Below are 19,287 nucleotides of genomic sequence, written 5' to 3'. Positions count from 1 at the left end.
CGCCGTCTTACCTCGAATCTCCCGCAGAGCCAGCATTCTCCCCACTTTACAGGTAAGGAAGGGCGCTGAGGCTCGAACTCCCGGGCACCAAGCTCAGGCCCGAGTAGGCTGATCGTGACGGGACCCCGAAATTGTGCGCTTACCTGATTCAGGTTCTTCCTGGAGCAGTGGGGGTGCTTGCTGTTGTTTCTCCTTGGACTTCTCTGAAGTGTAGGTCCCGGAGCAGACAAATGAGGGGAAGGGGCGGGTGTTTGGGAAACTTCCTCCACGTGCCTTTTTTTCCTTCTCGTTTGAAAGTTCCCACCCTCATTTTGCCCTTTTGGATCAGACACAAGATGGAATATTAGCTTTGGCAAGAACTTTAAAACTTACTTGGAAACATAAGTCACAAGTCCCATTTCACAGACTGGAGCATCTGGAACATTCCCTAGGGCGTGGGTGAGGCAACTGCTAAAAACGCTTTCTTTACTTAGGGGATGGGAAGCTACCACTGTGCGGTTTCCCGGGGGCTTGTGGGGTGGGGTCCAGAGTAGCTGCTTTTCTTCTGCGTCTGGATGGATCTTCTGGGCTTGTCTTAGGTTCTCACCGTGTGCCTGGCACTGTATAAGCCCTCTGCATCTGACTTCATTTAGTCCTCAGGACAACCCCGAGAGGGTAGGTCACATTCTTCTCTGAGGTCAGGGAGCAAATGACTTGCCCAAGTTCACGCAGTAGTTTCAGCAGACTAAAGACCTTTTGTCTTAGCCCCACACCTGTGCTCTTAACCCCTTGTTTCCTGCCTCTTCTGGGATGTCTGCGACCCAGAAGGGTGTTCAGAGAAGGTGAATTCAATCGGGGTGTCATTCTGAAGGGTCTCTGGCATCCGGGGGTCCCTGTCAAGAGCCTGGACGCCGCCGTGGTGGATGGTGGCAAAGGAAACTTGTATCTATCTGCTTGGACAGTTTGTTAAGCAGCTGCTGCTCATTAGGGGGCTCCTGCTCCTCTAATCCAATCAACCAATTCCCTGTAAAACCTTTATGGGAACAATCTGGATAAAATTAAACTCTCCATCTGCCTGGCCAGAGAACTGCTGTATCCTTCCGACATGGCCCTCTCTGGACCTCAGAGACAGAACACTGCGTCTCGCTCCTTCCTCCTCCTCATTGCCTTGTGGACCATTCCCCCTCTCCCCTGCCTGCTGTGAGGATTCACTTATCCAAAAATTAATTGAAATTACAAGGGCACCACTGTTTGACGCAGCAATTTCCCCGCCGGGAATTTCTCCCACAGAGATCCTTGCACTTGGGCCAAATGACAGGTGAGTGAGGATGCGTCTTGCCCCGTTGTTTGGGACAGCAAAAGTCTATCTCGGTGTCTGTCAGAAAGGATCCACTGTATGCGTATATGTAGTGGATGTGCCAGAGAATGTTCTAAACACTTTACATAGAGTGGCTCATTTAACCCACCCCCACAACTGCCCTTTAAATTAGGAACTTAATTTTATTAACTCATTTCCAGGTGAGGAAACTGAGGTCCAGGGAGAGCACGCACTTGCCCATACTTCACATAGGTAGTAAGTGGCGGTACCAGACGGTCCATGTTGTAAATCACTGTCCGATAGAACTTGTGTCTTTCTGTGTGTGGAGAGTTTCCAAAACATGATACAAAAGCAATTGATGGTGGTGGCCTCTGACGAGAGGAATTAAATGTGTGGAGTAGGAAGGGAGCTCCCTTTTTACCGGGACCCCTTCTGAACCAGATTGTGTTACCCTGTGCATATGTTAGCTTCATTATTTAGAGGAGTTTCTGAGCCGCAGGCCTTAAGGTGTGTTATTACTAATCCTCAACCCCGGGAGTGGGTGATATCGCCTTTATTTTGCAGGTGGACGTTGAACTCGCCGCATGGCCTGGCCAGGGTACGTGACTGGGAATGACACGGGGTGGCGGTGGGGGGCTCTCAAGCCAGTGCTCTTTCCCCTAATTTATATTTAGCCCCCCTGGGCTTGCAAGGTTCAGAGGGAAGAAAAGGGGTTAAAAGGATGGACTCTGGGGCCAGCTCACCTGTGTTCAAGTCCTGTTTAGTCGCTCACCACCTGTGTGACCTTGGGCCACTCACTTGGGCCACTCTGAACCTCAGAGATGTTTTCCTCTTTGTGAGGATTAAGTGACTTCCCTCTATGTCGAGTACTTAGAACCGGGCCTGTCTCATCACAAGCACTCTAGAAATGGTAGGTATTTGTGTATTGTTGCCCTGAACACTGTCTTCCTCAATTTCAAGCTCCGAGCAGGCCCTTCTCCCAGCTGGTGTGTCCAGCTGTGGCCGCTCCAGCCCTCTCTGCAAAGGGCAAGGCCCAGCCACCCTGTGCTCTAGCTTCTAGCAGAAGTCCTTTGGGATCGGTTCTCCTGGGTTATCCCACTCTGATGGCTGTGATCAGAAGCGATCACATCGCCGGAGCTGGAAAAAGGGGCAGAGCCGCAGGGCTGGTGTGGCCCAGATCCAGGGTGAGGCTGCGTCGGGCGGCCTCCTGGTTCGGGATGTTCCCAGCGCCTTCCCACCACTTATGCTTGGAGGGAGAAGGGCCTCAAAATAGCTGTTGCTTCCCCAGCACGGCGCTAGGCCAGGGACGGGAATAGACATCTGGGGGTGGCCGCCTCAGCTTCCCTCAGGGGCCCTGGGGGGGGGGGGCAGGAATAAGCAGAGGCCAGGCTCCTCCCAGTGTGGGGAGATCATACAGCTGTCAGTATACAGTGGTCACCTGTGACAGTCCAACCCATGGAAAATGTTGCCCCAGCGGGGCTGGCTGGACAGCAGGTCACTGTCACGGCCGGACCCTGGCCAGGGCCTGGATTCTTAGACCACTAGGAAGTGCCCTTCAATACTGGCTCCTACAGTTCTCTCTTGGCAGGTGGGGCAACTGAGGCCCAGGGAGAGATTCATGTGTTTGAAATCACAAAGCTGGGTAGAGGCCCAAGCGGACAGGAGAAGCAGGCCTTGGGGGTTGAGAAGTAGTCTGGGGCGGCGTGGAAGGGGGGAAGGACTCAGACCGGCTAGGTTCAGATCCAACCTCCACTACTCACAAACACCGCATGTTCTTGGGCCTCAGTCTCCTCCCCTGTGGAATGTGCAGAATAATGTACCTGCCTCTAGTGGGAGCGGGGATTGGATGAGCTAACACTCGTGTGCTGTTATGATGGTCGTATTTTCTCTCCAGATGCCTTACGCACTCATTCCTCAGGCATTGGCTGAAAAATGGCCATGTGCCAGGCACAGTGCTAGGCCTAGATCCTCTAGCTTCACAGCGTGGCGAGAACAGACCCATGCACCTTGCAGGGAGCCTGCCTTGTGCCAGTTACTGTGCTAAGCATTTTAACTTCTATCATCTCATTGATCTCTCCCTATGAGGAGCCGTTATCATGCTCTGTCTTACAGATGACAGGAGTTCGCTCAGAGAGAAGTCACTTCTTCAGGGTCACACAGCTAGGAGGTAGCAGAGCCAGGATTTGAAACCCGAGCTTCCAGCCTGCGTCACAAGTAACCACTGCATGTAATTGTCTCGCGAGTCGTTCAGTCGGCGCAGTCAGGAGCAGGGCACATGAGAAAGGCCTCTACTCGCCCAGTCTTGACATTGATCACCTTCGCCCCAACACAGTCCCATATGAGATGTGAGGTGGTCTCCAGCCCACACTCCCTAATCCCCATGGGTTTCTCTGGAGACCTACTGTGTGCCAGACCTGGGCTAGTCTCTGGGAACACAACGACGACTTTGTTTCTTCCCTGGAACTGCTCACGGTGTGGTGAGAAACCGGTGGTTAAGCTCTCAAGAACAATTCAGAGGCAGTTACTGTGATGAGGAAAGAAAGGGGGACAAGGGACCATGAGGAGGTACCTAACTCGGTCTGGGAGGTCAGGGAAGGCTTCTTGGAGGTGGTGATGTCTGCGCAGAGGCCGAAAGACAAAGAGCCAGGAGAGAAGGGTGGCAGGGAAGAGAGTTGTAGACAGAGCGACAGCTTGTGTGGTGCGGAGTCGTGGGAAGTGTGAGTAGTAGGGGCTGGAGGTGTGGGTGAGGGGTGCCAGAGCTGCAGAGACGGATGCAGTCAGGTCATTCAGGGCCGTGCTGCCCACGCTAAGGGGCTTGGCTGCTCTCTGAAAGGCTGAGCGAATGTGATGGGGGCTAGAAGTTTCCCTCTGGCTTTGGAGGAGGGTGGGGAGACAGGAGGAGGCTGCCTGGAGGGAGAAGAGAGACTTGGCCCAGGGGTGCTGGGGGTGGGGGCGCAGAGCAAGGGTGGCTCTGCGAAGCTTGCAGAAGTAGACTCGGTTATGTGTTGCTGTGTAATAAATCACCCCAAAACTCTGTGGCTTGAAACAACTTTTTAAATGATTCTGTGGGGGGTCACAGGGCAGTTCTGTGTCATGTGGTGTCAGCTGGGGGCACCGGGATGCCCCGAGGGCTCCACAGTGGCCTCGTCCACGTGGCTGGCGGCTGGTGTTGGCTGCCGCTGGGGGTACAGCGGGGTCTGCTGGCCGAGGGGCCACAGTTTACCTCCATGTGGCCTCTCCATGGGGCTCAGGCCTCAGAGAGGAGCTGGTGACTTCCAAGAAGGAGACGCTGCCATGGTCTTTAAGGCCTGGGCTCAGAAGTCTCAGAACATTACTTCTGCTGCATCCTAATGGTGAAAGCCAGTCCTAAGAAACCCAGTTCAAAGGTAGGGGAAACGGCACTCCTTTCCCTCCTCCTCCTCCTGCACAGTTTCGTGGCATTTAATGCATTCACAATGTTTTGCAACCAACATCTAGCCTTAATTTCAGCTTTTTAGGGGCGCCTGGGTGGCTCAGTCGGTTAAGCATCCGGCTTTGGCTCAGGTCATGATCTCACAGTTCGTGAGTTCGAGCCCTGTGTCAGGCTCTGTGCTGACAGCTAGCTCAGAGCCCAGAGTCTGCTTCAGATTCTGTATCTCCCTCTCTCTGACCCTCCCCTGCTCGCACTCTCTCAAATAAATTAAAAAACACAATAAAATTTTTTTTTTAATTTTAATTTCAACTTTTTAAAAAAAAGTTTGTGTATGGGTGCCTGGGTGGCTTAGTTGGTTAAGCATCCAGCTTCGGCTCAGGTCATGATCTCATGGTTTGTGGGTTCAAGCACCGCGTCGGGCTCTGTGCTGACAGCTAGCTCAGAGCCTGGCGCCTGCTTCAGATTCTGTGTCTCTGTCTCTCTTTCTGACCCTCCCCTGCTCACACTGTCTTTCTCGCTCTCAAGAATAAATAAAACATTAAAAAAAAAAACTTTGCTTAGTTTTGAGAGATGAGAAAGGAAGGGGCAGGACAGAGAGGGAGGGAGCCGGAGGATCAGAAGCAGGCTCCCTGCTGTTAGCCTAAAGCTGGATGCAGGCCTCAAACTCATGAACCATGAGCCTAAGTCAAGAGTCTGACGCTTAACCAGCTGAGCCACCAAGGCGCTCCTCCTTGATTTCAACTCTTTCATCACGTCATAAAGGTACTCCATACCCATTATGCCATTACCTCCTCTCCCCCTAGTCTCTGGCAACCTGCTTTCTGTCCCTGTGGATTTGCTTATTCTGGATATTTCATATAAAAGGGATCCTATAAATGTGACCTTTTGTGTCTGGCTTCTTTCACTTAGCGTAACGTTTTCAAGGTTCATTCAAGTGGCATGCATGGGTGCTTCGTTCCTTTTTATGGCTGAATAGTATTCCATTGTATGGATAGACCATAATGTGTTTATTCATTCATCTATTGATAGACATTGGGTTGTTCCTACCATATTCTGAATAATGCTGCTATGAACATCAGTAAATGATTATCTGAGTCTCTGGACTTTAAAAAATTTTTTATTTTAAAAAAATATTTTAAGGTTCTTTTTTGATGTTTATTTTTTTTTTATAGAGAGAGAGCATAAGCAGGGAAGGGGCAGAGAGAGAGGGGGACAGAGGATCTGAAGCAGGCTCTGAAGTGACAGCAGAGAGCCTGATGTGGGGCTCGAACTCACAACTGTGAGGTCATGACCTGAGCCAAAATCAAGAGTCAGACGGTTAACTGACTGAGCCACCAGGCACCCCAACTCCCTGTTTTTCATTCTTTTGGGTCTATACCTAGAAATGGAATTGTTGGATCACATGGTCACTCTATGTTTAACTTTTTGAGGAACCGGCAATCTGTTTCCCGCAGTGGCTGAATATTTTACATTCCCACGAGTGTATGAGGGTTCCTGTTTCTCTACATCTTGCTGACACCTACTGTTTACTGTTTATTTTTATTTTTATTAAAGCCATCCTCATGTGGGGCACCCGGGCGGCTTAGTTGGTTAAGTGTCTGACTTTGGCTTAGGTCATGATCTCATGGTTCACGAGTTGAAGCCCTGTGTCGGGCTCTGTGCTGACAGCTCAGAGCCTGGAGCCGGCTTCAGATTGTGTCTCCCTCTCTCTCTGACCCTCCTCCGCTCGCACTCTGCATCTCTCTTTCAAAAATAAATAAACATTAAAAAAGTGACCCTCGGGGGCATTATTCCCATTTTTTGGATGTGGACCCTGAAGCTTACAGAGGTGAAGCCACTTGCCCAAGAGCACATGAGGCGGACTTGGGTTTCTGATTCTGGCCCATAGGACGAGGCCAGGCTGAGGAACACTCCACCCTCTCCCTTGGCTTGGACTAGACTTAGGTCTAGGCGATCCCTGTGGGCAGGAACAAGGCCGTCTGGCCTCTGCTGGGGGACCAGAGGCCCTCCTCTGTGTGTCTGTGGGAAGCCCGAGGCCAGGGAGGATGTGGATATAGGAACGGGAGTGAGGAATGGGGGGAGTCCTGGTTCTCATCAGTCACGGAGGTGGCCGGAGGTGGCCGCTGAGGGGAGGTGTGGCAGCAGATAAATGAAAGGCAGGCAGCCCAGCTGGGCACTTTCCCAGCAATAGACCCTGGGGGAAAGCTCAGCTCTGCCTGGACCAAATTGGCCTGAAGCAAGGAGAGGAGGGTGTCACGCCTGTCGGAACCACTTTAGCCCATGCTTCTCAGCACCCCAGCTGAGCAGGTCCTGGGGGCAACTCCCACGCCTCCTCCCTACCTCCATGTGTCTGCCCTGCTCCCCTCTGACCTCTTCTGTCCTCTGCTCTGGCTGAAACTAGCCTCCTTGCTCTCCTTCCAACCTGTTAAGCTCCTAGGTGCCTGAGGGCCTTTGCACTGAGTGCAAAGTGCTCTTTGTACTCAGTGCGCCATCTGGAACCTTCTGTCTCCTGGACTTCCCATGGCCGGTGTTTTATCATGTGTCTCGGCTCAAATTTTACCTCTTTAGAGTGCTTTTCTCTGGATGAATTGCCCTACTTAATGCTCTCCCCACCAGCCAGCACCATGGAGCCAGATGGCCTGGGTTTGAGTCTTAGTTCTGCTGCTTCCTGGCTGTATGGCATCGGGCAAGTTTATGTGCCAGTTTCCTCAGCTGTAAAATCAGGATGATGCTAATAGCGCGTACCTCGTAGTAAAAATGACATTATTTAACATCTGCTAACCATGCTTGGCGCCTAGTAGATGCTTTATAAATATTTGCTATTATTCATGGAGCCCTTGTCCCCTCCTGAAACTATCCTGGTTAGTGGTGTTTACTTGGTTTTTCCATTTCGCCCAGTTAGAAGGTGAGCTCCCAAAAGATGTGGTTTCATCTGTGTTGATCACTGCTGTGGCCCCAGCGCCTAAAACCATGTCTGGCCCACAGTAATAAACACTGGTTGAGTAATCGAATGGACGACTAAACCAGGCTTCTAGATTATCCTACTTATAGCTCCCAAACATGCCATGCTTACCCTCATGTCCTGACTTTTGCATTGGCTCTTCCCTCTGCCCAGACCCACTCCCCAGAGGAAGCGAAGGGAACATGAAGAAAGGCTGTCTTGTAGCTGCCCAGGTCTCTTAGCCCCTTCCTCAGTGCCTCTTGCACCAGGCACTGGGAGGGGAAAGTGAGACAGAACATAGATTTGCCAGGCCTCCTACCACCCCTTTGTCCTGCAACTGGGGAATCAGAGGTCCAGAGAGGGGAGAGGACTCGGCTAAGGTCATACAGTAAGTTGAAGGCAATGTTCTCCCTACTGGACCCTACATGTCTCACCCAGACGCTGTTTCCAATGTCCACGCTGGACCTGCCTGGTCACACAGGACCTGGAAGAGAGGTGGTGGGTGAGGGGCTGGGCCCTGGGTGTAGACTATTGTCCTCTGAGCTGCCACCCAGGCAGGGCCAGGGCAGCTAGGCCTAGTGAATGCATAGGTTTCTGATTTAGACTGACCTAAATCAGGCTCCTGACACTAAATCAGGCTCCTGACACTTCCATGTAACTTGGGGTTCTGTGAGCCTCAGTTTACCCCCTTGTAAGATGAGGAGATGGGAGCCCACCACCTCCCTCTCCAAGGTTGCAGGGAGGATTCCTATTAAAAGTTCTCATGCCCTGAGGGGTGCCTGGGTTGCTAGGCTGGTTACGGTCCAACTTTGGCTCAGGTCACGATTTCACGGTTGTGAGTTTGAGCGCTGCATCGGTCTCTGTGCTGACAGCTCAGAGCCCTCTTTAGATCCTCTGTCTCCCACTTTCTGTCCCTCCCCCACTCTTGTGCATGTTCTCTCTCTCTCAAAAAAATAAACAAACATTTAGGGGAAAAAAGTTCTCACGCATTGACCTGTTATTCTCACCTAGCCTATGGGGCAAGGATGAGTTTCATCCCTATTTTCCAGGGAAGGAAAGAGGCTTAGAGCAGGGAAAAAGTGACCTGCCCAAGATCATACAGCCAGCAAGAAACAGCAGGGATTCAAGCCCAGGCAGGCTGACTGCAGAGCTCATGTTTTTAGCTGTATACTCCAGCACTGGGCACACAGTAGGCACTCAGCCGAGGGGAACCCTAGAAGGACCTTGCCTTCGTGTTGGCACTGTCTTCTAGGATGACAGCTCTTCGCTGCAAACCACATCTTTTGTTAATTTCCCTCCTCTCCAATCCCTGCTCAGGAGTGCAAGCCCTCTCAGCAGCCTCTCTCAGATGGATTTTCGGATTATCCCTACCCTGATTAGTTCCAGAGCCTCCTGGCAGAAGCGGGAGTTATTTTGGGGCCTTGATGGCTCCCTCTGGCTACCTCTGACCTCCCACCCCTGGTTGCAGGCACTGCTCCTGTCAGCTGCTGGGTTCGTTAGCTACTGTTTCCGCTGCTCTCTCTCTGCCCCCTTGCAGCTCTCAGCTCAGACTCCAGCCCCAACACCTGCTCTCTGCTCCTCCCCTCCCCTGCCCTGCAGCCATTCCTGCCTTCCCACTCTTTCTTAGGGGTGAAGGATGCTAACCTCTTCCTAATCCTTGGCCCCTGACTTTGCCGCAGAGCAGTGACCCTCCCTTCAGCTTTAGGATTTTTCCAGACTTGAGCAAAATCTCACACACCATTTGGACACAAATATTTTTGGCTGGTGATCTGACTCCCTGTTCCTGCTGGAATTCATTCCCCGGTGTCATTCAGCCTGGGGGAGAGTGGCTCAGAAATTCCTGAGGGCAAATTTTATAGGATGCATATCTTGCTGCAATTAATAAAAAATTCCCAAGGGGATGCAAGACCTCCCCCCCCCCTCCCACCACGTTATGTCACAGTGCGTGGGGCTGACGTCACAGGGACGGGGCGTGGGCTCTGCTGTATGTGTCTGTTCTCTCTGCTGCTGGCTCTCTCTTCCAGCTCTGCGCTCTGCCAGGGCCGCCCGCAGGCCTTGCTTGCTTTTCAAAAATAACTCTGGAGTCTCACCGAGGTGGGGGGCTGCTTCCTTGGTGTCCCAGGCTGTGTGTTAATCCTTCCAACGCAGGACTTCCTGAAGCCAGCTCTGGGCTGGGGAGCTGGTTATCAGTTGTCTGGCTGAAGTAGTTCAGTTGCTGACATCCTGTTTCAGTACCCATACCCTTCCAGGAAGTGGGGCAAATGAGTCCTTCCTGGTGCCTACCGAGTCATTCATTCATTCATTCATTCATTCAGCAACTATCAGTGCCCATTGCCCGCAGAGTGCCCCTCTTGGGTGGCCTCTGTTGCTTTTCCATTTGTTTCTGAGTTATCTCCTTGGTCCTCTTTGGGTTTTCTACTTCCTTCTGCAAAGTAGGGGGATTTTAATTAGGGTGGCCAGTCAGTCCCAGAAGGAAACAGATGGCCTGCTCAAATTGGATAATTCGAGGAAGGCTGAATAAAGGGACTATTTAGGTGTCAGCGGGGTGTCAGGGAATTGCAAAGGGGTGGTTCATTCCCGGGCCAGTTGCCGTGAGAGCTCTTACCTCCCTAGGCCCTGCAGCCGGCAGCCGAGGGAGCCGTTCCAGGGCTCAGAGGGAGTTGCATGGAGTGAACCACCGGGAGGGAGGCCTGCAGGGAGGGAGCAGGGGCAGAAATATCCTGACCTCGCTCTTCCCTCTCCCTTCCATCTCTTCCTTGGGGCTCCTCTCCATGGGCACAGAGCAGGCTGGGAAAGGATGGAGAGTGGTTCTGGATGGACAGATGGAGGCTAGTCAGTTACTCACCTACTAGTGGACATACTAGGTCACGTGGGTAAGTGCTCGAAAACGTCAGCTCTCATGATTACTGCTTGTATCCATTGTTCATCGGTGCAGAACAAATTCCCCCCAAACTCATTGGCTTTCAAAACCTTACAAACTGGGGCAGCTGGGTGGCTCAGTCGTTAAGTGTCTGACTTCAGCTCAGGTCACTATCTCATGGTTCGTGGGTTCGAGCCCCGCGTCAGATTCTGTGTCTTTGGATTTTTTATCTCCCCCTCTCTCTGACCCTCCCCATGCTGTCTCTCTCTCTCTCAAAAATAAAATAAAACATTTAAAAAATTTTAATAAAAAAATAAAAACCTTATAAACAATTATTACTTCACACAGTTTCCATGGGTCAAGAACAGGGAACAGCTCAGTGGGGGTGGTTTTGACCCTTAGTCTCTCCTGAGGACGTGGTCAAGCTGTCAGCTAGTCATTGGAAGGGCCCAGCTGGCTCACGGCCCTGGCTAGGAGGCTGGCGCTGGCTGTTGGCAGGAGCCCTTCTTCGTTCCTTGCCATCCAGACCTCTCCACAGGGCTGCGTGAAAGGCCTCATGACTCGCTGGCTGGCTTCCCCTAGAAAGCATGATCCAAGAGCAGCAGGCTCAGTGCGTTTTCTGACCTAGTCTCCAAACCCACAGACTGTCATTTCGACAGTATCCCATGTTCCACAGGTCAGCCTGTTCCCTGTGGAGGGGACCCTGTGGGGGCAGGAAGCACCTGATGCCTTCTTAGAGGTTGGCTACCACAGTTCCTAATACATTTGCTCGTCTAATCCTTTCAAAAGTCCCATGAGCTGATCTAACAAATGAAACAAAAAACCAACCAACCAAACCAAACAAAACAATCCTATGACAGAAGTATTGTCGTTATTACTGTGTTCACTTCTCTGTTGGGGAAACAGAGGCACAGAAAAATGAAGCCACGTGTCCAAGAGTAGGCAGCTACTAAGTAGCAAAGACAAAAATTCAACCCAAGTGGTCTTTCTTGAAAAAATCTATTTTAGGGGCACCAGGGTGGCTCAGTTGGTTAAGTGTCAGACTTTGGCTCAGGTCATGATCTCAAGGCTTGTGAGTTCAAGCCCTGCATCAGGCTCTGTGCTGACAGCTCAGAGCCTGGAGCCTGCTTCAGACTCTCTCTCTCTCTCTCTCTGCCCCCTTCTCAGCTCACACTCTCTCTCTCAAAAATAAACAAATATTAAAAACTTTTTGAAAAATTAATTTTATTGGGGTATAATTTATGGGCAGTAAAAAGTAATAATGAAGTAATAGAACATTTTTCTGCCCCCGAATTTTCCCTCATGCCCATTCATAGTCATTCCTCCTGGGCCGTGTTCTGGGCAATCACTGATCTGCTTTCTACCACTCTTTATGGTTTTGTCTGTTTTGGAACTTTATATAAATGAAATGATACAGTATGTTCCCTTTTGTTTGTTTGTTTTAAGTTTATTTATTTATTTTTAAGAGGTGGGGAGGGAGAGGGGCAGAGAGAGGGAGAGAGAGAATCCCAAGCAGGCTCCATGCTGTCAATGCAGAGCCCAATGTATGGCTCAAACTCATGAACCCTGAGATCATGACCTAAGCCTAAATTAAGAGTCTGAGGCTTACCCAAGCCATCCAGGTGCCTCTTGTTTTTGTTTTATTTTGTTTGTTTGTTTGTTTGTTTGTTTGTTTTTGAGAGCGAGAGGAAGGAGGGACAGAGGGAGAGGGAGAATCTTAAGCAGGCCCCATGCCAGTACAGAACACTTAACTGTCTGAGCCACCTAGGTGTTCCAGTATGTTCCCTTTTTAAAAAAATGTTTATTTTTTAAAAAATTTTTAAAAAATTTTTTATTTATTTTTGAGAGACAGAGAGAAACAGCGCAAGCAGGGGAGGGTCAGAGAGAGCGGGAGATACAGAATCTGAAGCAGGCTCCAGGCTCTGAGCTAGCTGTCAGCACAGAGCCTGACGCAGGCCTTGAACCCACAATCATGAGATCATGACCTGAGCTGAAGCCGGAGGCCTAACCAACTGAGCCACCCAGGCGCCCCTTGTTTATTCTGAGAGAGAGAAAGAGAGCAAGGGCAAGCAGGGGAAGGGTAGAGAGAGGGAGAGAGAGAATTCCAAGCAGGCTCCTTGCTGTCAGCACCCACGAACTGTGAGATCATGACCTGAGCTGAGATCAAGAGTTGGACACTTAACTGACTGAGCCACCCAGACGCCCCTAAACAACCTGCTGAAATTTTGGTTAGGATTGTACTGAATCTATAGAATCAGTATGGGGAGAAGGGACATTTCATACACGAACGTGGTATATCTCTTCATTTATTTAAGTCTTTCATGTCTTCATAAGATTTTATAGCTTTTGGTGTAATAATCTTGCATGTGTTTTATTAACCATATGCTAAATATTTTATTTTTTTGATGCTATCAGAAATGTTTTCATACATTTCACTTTCCATTTATTCATTGCTAGTATAGAGAAGTGCCTTTTTATATATTGACCTTGTATCCTTTCATTTTGCTAAATAAAGTGATTAGTTGCAATAGTTCCGTTTGTTTTGTGAATTCCTAGGATATTCTACGTGCATAGTCCTGTCATCTACAAATAAACACAATTTAACTTCCTCCTTTCTCCCTTTCTTTTCTTCCCTTATTGTCCTGGCTCAGCACCTTCAATCCAATGTTGCAGACACTGGTGAGAACAGATATTCTTGCCTCATTCCCAGTCTTAGGATTGAAAGCATTTTGATTTTCAGCATATGTTAGCTGTAGGTTTTAAATATATATTTTTTTAATTTTAAAGATTTAAAAAAGTTTTAAGTCATCTCTTCATGGGGCCCTTCATGGGACTTGACCCTGAGAGCAGGAATTGAAGGCTGGACAGACTGAGGCGGTCAGGCGCCCATGCTGTAGGTATTTTCAAGGTGCCCTTCAACAGGTTGAAGAAGTCCGCTTTATTTTGATCCTGCTGGTGTTTGTTTTTATTTTTTAATGTTTATTTAATAAGTTTTTTTTGACACTTATTTTTGAGAGACAGTGTGAGCGAGAGGGGCGAGAGGGGCAGAAAGGAGGAGACACAGAATCTGAAGCAGGCTCCAGGCTCCGGGCAAGCGTTCAGCACAGAGCCTGATGTGGGGCTCGAACCCACGAACTGTGACATCATGACCTGAGCCGAAGTAGGACATTTAACCGACTGAGCCACCCAGCACCCCTATTTATTTATTTTGAGAGAGAGAGCATGAGCACAAGCACAGGAGAGGCAAAGAGAGAGGGACAGGGAATCCCAAGGCAGAGCCTGACGCTGGGCCAGGTCTCCTGAACTGTGAGATCATGACCTGAGTGGAAGTCTGGAGTTGGACGCTTAATCGACTGAGCCACCCAGACATCCAAGTTTGTTTTTGTTTTTAAAGCATGAATAAACATTTTATCCAACGTTTTCTCACATCAATTAACATGACCATGATAATGGACCCATATGTATCCTTTTAAAAAGAAAATTGAGGTAAGATTCATATAACATACAATTAACCATTTTTATTTTTCAAATTCATTTATTTTGAAGGAGGGCAGAGAGAGAGAGAGAGAGAGAATTCTAAGCAGGCTCTGAGCTGTCAGAGGGGCACAATCTCACAAACCACGAGATCATGACCTGAGCCCTGAGCCAATATCAAGAGTTGGACACTTAGCCCACTGAGCCACCCAGGCGCCCCACAATGAACTTTTTTTTTTTTTTTTAATTTTTGAGAGACAGAGTGAGCAGGTGAGGGTCAGAGAGAGAGTAAGACACAATCTGAAGCAGGCTCCAGGCTGTGAGCTAGCTGTCAGCACAGAGCCCGACGCAGGGCTTGAACCCATGAACCGTGAGATCATGACTTGAGCCAAAGCCGTACGCTTAACCAACTGAGCCACCCAGGTGCCCCAATGAGCCATTTTTAAAGTGAACAATTCAGTGGCACTGCACAACCACCACCTCTGTCTAGTTCCAAAAATACCTTTGTCACCCCAAAAGGAAACCCTGCACCCCATTAAGAAGTTACTTCCTATTCTCCCTCACAACTCCTGGCCACCATCAATTTGTATCCTGTCTCCATGGTTTTACATATTCTGGACACTTCATATAAATGGAGTTGTCCAGTATGTGATCTTTCACGTCTGGCTTCTTTCACTTAGCGTAATGTTTTTGAAGTTGGTTAGCACTATAGCACGTGTAACTACTTTATTCCTTTTTATGGCTGAATAAGATTTCATTGTATGGACATAACAGTTTCTTTACACAGATATATTCTTTTTCTTAAGTTTGTTTATTTTGATAGAGCATGGAAGGGGCAGAGAGAGAGAGAGAGTCCCAGGCAGGCTCTGTACTTGGTGCGGAGTCCTAAGTGGGGCTTGAACCCATGAACTGTGAGATCATGACCTGAGCCCAAACCAAGAGGTGGATGCTTAATTGACTTAGCCGCCTAGGTGCCCCTACTCAGATATATTCTTAACCACTATTTGATGCTGTCTTTCCATGTGCCAGGTGCTGACTTTAGCAGGGAACTAAGGAGAAGTGGCCATGCCCAAGTGGAGCTAAAGTCTCTTCTGGAACTTGGTATGTTCTCTGTCCATTTCTGATCACATTGGAGGCTCTGTATGTTCCTGCCCATTCATCTCCATAGCCCCCGTGTTTAGCCCACTGTTCTTAGCTGGCCAGATGGGCTTTAATCTGGGAAGGCTTCATGGAGGAAGCAGTTTTTGAGTAGAACCTTGAAGTTTGAGGAGGTGAGCAGTTTCCTTGAGGCAACAGTGATTAACAACGATGACTGTCACTTACCAAGCACGGAGTGTGTGTCACACACTATAATGAACACGTTGACGTCCCCAGGAGCCGCCAGCTAGTGAGGGGCAGAGGAGAGTTTGGATTTGAACCAGGACTCACACCCTCAATGACTGCCTTGTACTGACTGCCTTTCCAAGCCTGGTTCCAGATTGGGGTTCGGGGTTTCTCTTCTCTGTATTCTATCTCCCCTGTCTTTCTTCTTCTGGGGACATCTGGATGGGACTAGAGAGTAGCAAAGCCTGGATTTGGGGCACCCCATGTCTTGGAAGGGACTCTTCAGATCTTACCTTTCCAGGTCCTTTGGACTTAGTTGAGCCCCGGGCCTCTGGGGGACCCTTCTGTCCTTTGCGGCACGCTTTCCTCCGCCAGGCTCCCCACTTCTCCTGCCTTAGCCCCTCGAGCTCATCGGGCTGTGCTGGAGTCTGTGGGGAAAGGAGCAGGATTTCGGCTAAATATAAACCAGGCTGTTCCAGTTTCCAAATAGAACAAAGGAGCAGGGTGTTAAGTTGATTTTTATAAATAAAGAGAGAGGGAGTGAGAGAATATTTTTTCGAGATGTTTAATAAAATCGCCTGTGAGAGGCAGGAAAATCACTGGGCTGCAGTGGGAGGGTTTGGAGGAGGAAGGGGTGAGAGAGAGGGTGGAGAATGCTTCCTCCTTCCTGCTGCGATGTTTGCCAGCCTCTGCGTCCTTCTCGTCCTTCTCCTGGGACCAGGCAGAGCCGGTAGGGCCGAGGGTGCCGAGAGGCAGGGGAGGGACACGAGGGTCTCTGGGCAGAGGAGGAGGACAAGGAAGCCTCATCATCATAACAGCTACTGTGTACTGAGCGCCCACCGTATGCCAGGCCCTGTGCTAGATTATGCATCATCTCACCAAATGCGCACAAGTGCACGAAGTCGGGATGCTCATCATTGGGCTCCGTGATCTAGCCCCTGCCTACCTCTCTGACCTCATCTCCTCGCCCTCCCCGCCCTCGTGCACTTCACTCCCACCCACCCCTTCCCGAGGCGCATACGCCTCCTCTCCCTCTGCCTCGAGGCCTCCCAGCCAGTTCCTTCTCATTCTTCAGAAGAATCACCGTCACTTTTTTTTTCCTGGCCACCTTATCTGGCGAGTGCATTGCCTGGTTTCATTTTCTTCATTCACACCTCACTTCTGAAATGATTTGCTTGTGTCTCTCCTCTACCTCCGCCAAAACGGAAGTCCCCATGAAGACAGGTTCTGTCTCTCTCGTCCATTGCTCCAGCACCAGGAGCTACAGCAGAGCCCGCCTATGGTTGACATTGTTGAGTATGCACTCGCTGAATGAATGGATAAGTGCATGAGGCTCAGAGAGGTACAGTGACTTGCTTGAGGTCACACAGCTGGGAATGACAGAGCCAGAAGGGAGCCCAGATTTGTCTGCCCACCAAATGCATGCCCTTTCTACTATTTTACAAGGCTTCCAGCATGGTGGAAGAGGGCACTTAAGAGGATGTCTCTGGGAACCTGGGGATTTGGGGGGGATGATCCGACACGATCCTGCAAGTTCCAAGTGGGGGTGTCAGTGAAGCCAAATTACCACTGTCCCCTTAGTCTTTTTTTTTTAAGTTTATTTATTTATTTAGAGAGAGAAAATCCCAAGGAGGCTCAGTGCCGACAGCTCTGCTGACTCAGGGGCTCGATCTCACGAATCATGGGCTATGACCTGAGCCAAAATCAAGAGTCAGACACTTAACCGACTGAGCCACCCAGGTGCCCCCCCCATCACCTTCATCTTTAAACAATGTGTGTGATGCATAAAAATTATTTAACAGACAGATCTTTGGGGAAGCTGTTAGGTAGAGAGAGTTGATTCAACATTACCCAAAGGAGAGCTACACTAAGCTTTGTATGGGTGTGTGTGTGTGTGTGTGTGTGTGAGAGAGCGCGAGCGAGCGAGCGAGAGCGCACTTCTCAGCTCAGGAAGTGGAAGGGATGCCAGGGGAAGCAGAGATATTTTCCACCCCCCACTGTCTGCTCCCCTCCCCTCTCCGCTCACAGCAGTTCGCAGATAGGGGGTGGGCTAGGGCCAGGTGGCCACACGCACCCCCCAGGGCCTGCGGGGAGGTGGCTACGCCTTTCCGCTGACATCAGATTTCACCTCACCAGGCACGGTGGGGCTTGGACAAGTCACACAGCTCTCTCTCTCTGAGTCTCAGTTTCTTCCTCTGTAAGATGGGAATGGTGAAATTTGCTCACTTATGAGGATTAGAGATACTGCATCGAAAAAAAAAAAAAAAGATACTGCATCGTATGTCAGGAACCGTCCTCCAAACACATGGTAGATGCCACGTAGAATGGCTGGAAGCTGCTGTTTTCTTATTTATTGTTACCTTCCTCTGCATTACAATCTAGTTGAGCACTGGGACCATCACTCCATTAATTGAACAGCTACTATATGCCAGCTTCTGGGCTAAGTGCTCCAGGTCGGGTATCTTGTTGAATCCCCAAAGTAAGTACTATTATCATTAGCATCATCATACCACCATAATACCATATTATCATAATACTATTACCATGAATGAGGAAAATGGGGCTCCCAAGGGGGAAGCGACTTGCCTAAGGTCACGCAATCAGAGAAGAAAGCGCTGGACCTGAAATCCAGGTAGGCTCCAGATCCTGGGTGTTTCAATATTCTGCAATCCTGCCTCTCAGAACTAAGGAACCAGTGGGCTTTCTCATGCTCCAGGAGGTCCAGCCTGGGAGAAGTGGGGAGTGACAGGGTCAGAGGGGGTCATGGTGGGAAGCAGAGGCATGGCCTTGATGAAGAGAGGTCTGTGAGGGAGCCGGGGGTGGGGGCGTGGGGTTAGGGAGTGATGTTGCAGTTTGAGGGGCTGTGGCTCCAAGCCTCTGACTCACTCAGAGCAGCTCGATTCGCAGCGCAGGAGATGCTATTTATAACCTGCAGGTTCTAGCAGCCTCTGGAGCATGATGCCTTGCTGCTACCTGGGGCCCTTCTCCCTGGGGCTGCAGGGCAAGGAGGGGAGGGCAAGTGGGGAGGCAGGGGGAAGGCCACCAGCTGAGCCTCATTTCTCTTTGCTCTGGGCTCTCTGGTCAGCATAAAATGCACACCCAGGTGCCCCGTAGTGCACTCTGGGGCTGTTCAGCTTGTCATCAGCAGAGTGCTGGCACCTAAGACCTGGGTGAGTGAATGAATGAAGAGCAGCAGTTGTAGGCCTTTTTATTGGGTCAGATCATGTCATTTCTCTGCCCCAAACTCTCCAGTGGTTTTTCATCTGGGATAAAAGCCAAAAAGTCCTCATAAGTTGTCTACGAAGCTCATACGTGATCTGGGTCCTGCTTCCACTGACTTCCTATCCTCTCTCATGCTTAACTTCACTCTAGAAGCCTCTCTGCTGCTCCTGGGAACACACTAGGTATGTTCCTGCCTTGTGGCCACCACTCTTTCCTCCTCCTGGAAGCTCTTCCCCCAGAGACCGGTATGTCTTCCTCACCTCCTTCAGATCTTACTTAAATGCCAACTGCTCGTGAGGCCTTCCCTGACCATTCTACTGAAAACCAAGCCCAGAGGCACCTGGGTGACTCGGTTGGTTGAGCGTCCAACCTCAGCTCAGGTCATGATCTCACCGTCTACGGGTTCGAGTCCCACATTGGGCTCTGTGCTGATAGCTCAGAGCCTGGAGCCTGTATCTCCCTCTCTCTGCCCCTCCCCTACTCTTGCTCTGTTTCTCTCCATCTCTCAAAAATGAATAAACATTAAAAAAAACAAACAAACCACTGAGCCCATGCAATACACTCCTTCCCTGCTCATTTTTTCTCCATGACAGTTCTGTTATCCAACATACTACATGTATTACTAATTTATCCTCTTGTCTGTCTCCTCCTATTAGAAGGTCCGTTGCAGCGGGTAGGAATTGTTGTCTGTTTTGATCGCTGCCGCATCCCTAGTGCCAGGAACAGTGCTCGGCGCATATATAGTGCTCAAAATATTT

The 19,287-nt window shown here is 50.0% G+C and overlaps 2 long non-coding RNA genes across 2 annotated transcripts in view; both read right to left on the bottom strand.

The window, feature by feature from the left end:
* LOC115278279 overlaps positions 1-15,737 on the bottom strand; it is a 16,435-nt gene extending 698 nt beyond the window's left edge. The window contains exons 1-2 of the long non-coding RNA XR_003902796.1: positions 15,601-15,737; positions 144-316 (exon numbers count right to left, since the gene is read on the bottom strand). This is a non-coding gene — a long non-coding RNA (uncharacterized LOC115278279). The remainder of the gene's footprint in view (positions 1-143; positions 317-15,600) is intronic.
* On the bottom strand, positions 4,403-9,452 carry LOC115278280. Its single transcript, XR_003902797.1, has 3 exons — positions 9,389-9,452; positions 8,085-8,134; positions 4,403-4,644 (listed from the first exon to the last, which is right to left on the bottom strand). It is a non-coding gene; the product is annotated as an uncharacterized LOC115278280 (long non-coding RNA).
* Positions 15,738-19,287: the final 3,550 nt, after the last annotated feature.

The sequence above is a fragment of the Suricata suricatta genome, chromosome 14, assembly GCF_006229205.1.
Source record: "Suricata suricatta isolate VVHF042 chromosome 14, meerkat_22Aug2017_6uvM2_HiC, whole genome shotgun sequence".
Taxonomy (NCBI): Eukaryota; Metazoa; Chordata; class Mammalia; order Carnivora; family Herpestidae; genus Suricata; species Suricata suricatta.
This window is presented reverse-complemented; position numbering and strand designations above follow the sequence as displayed.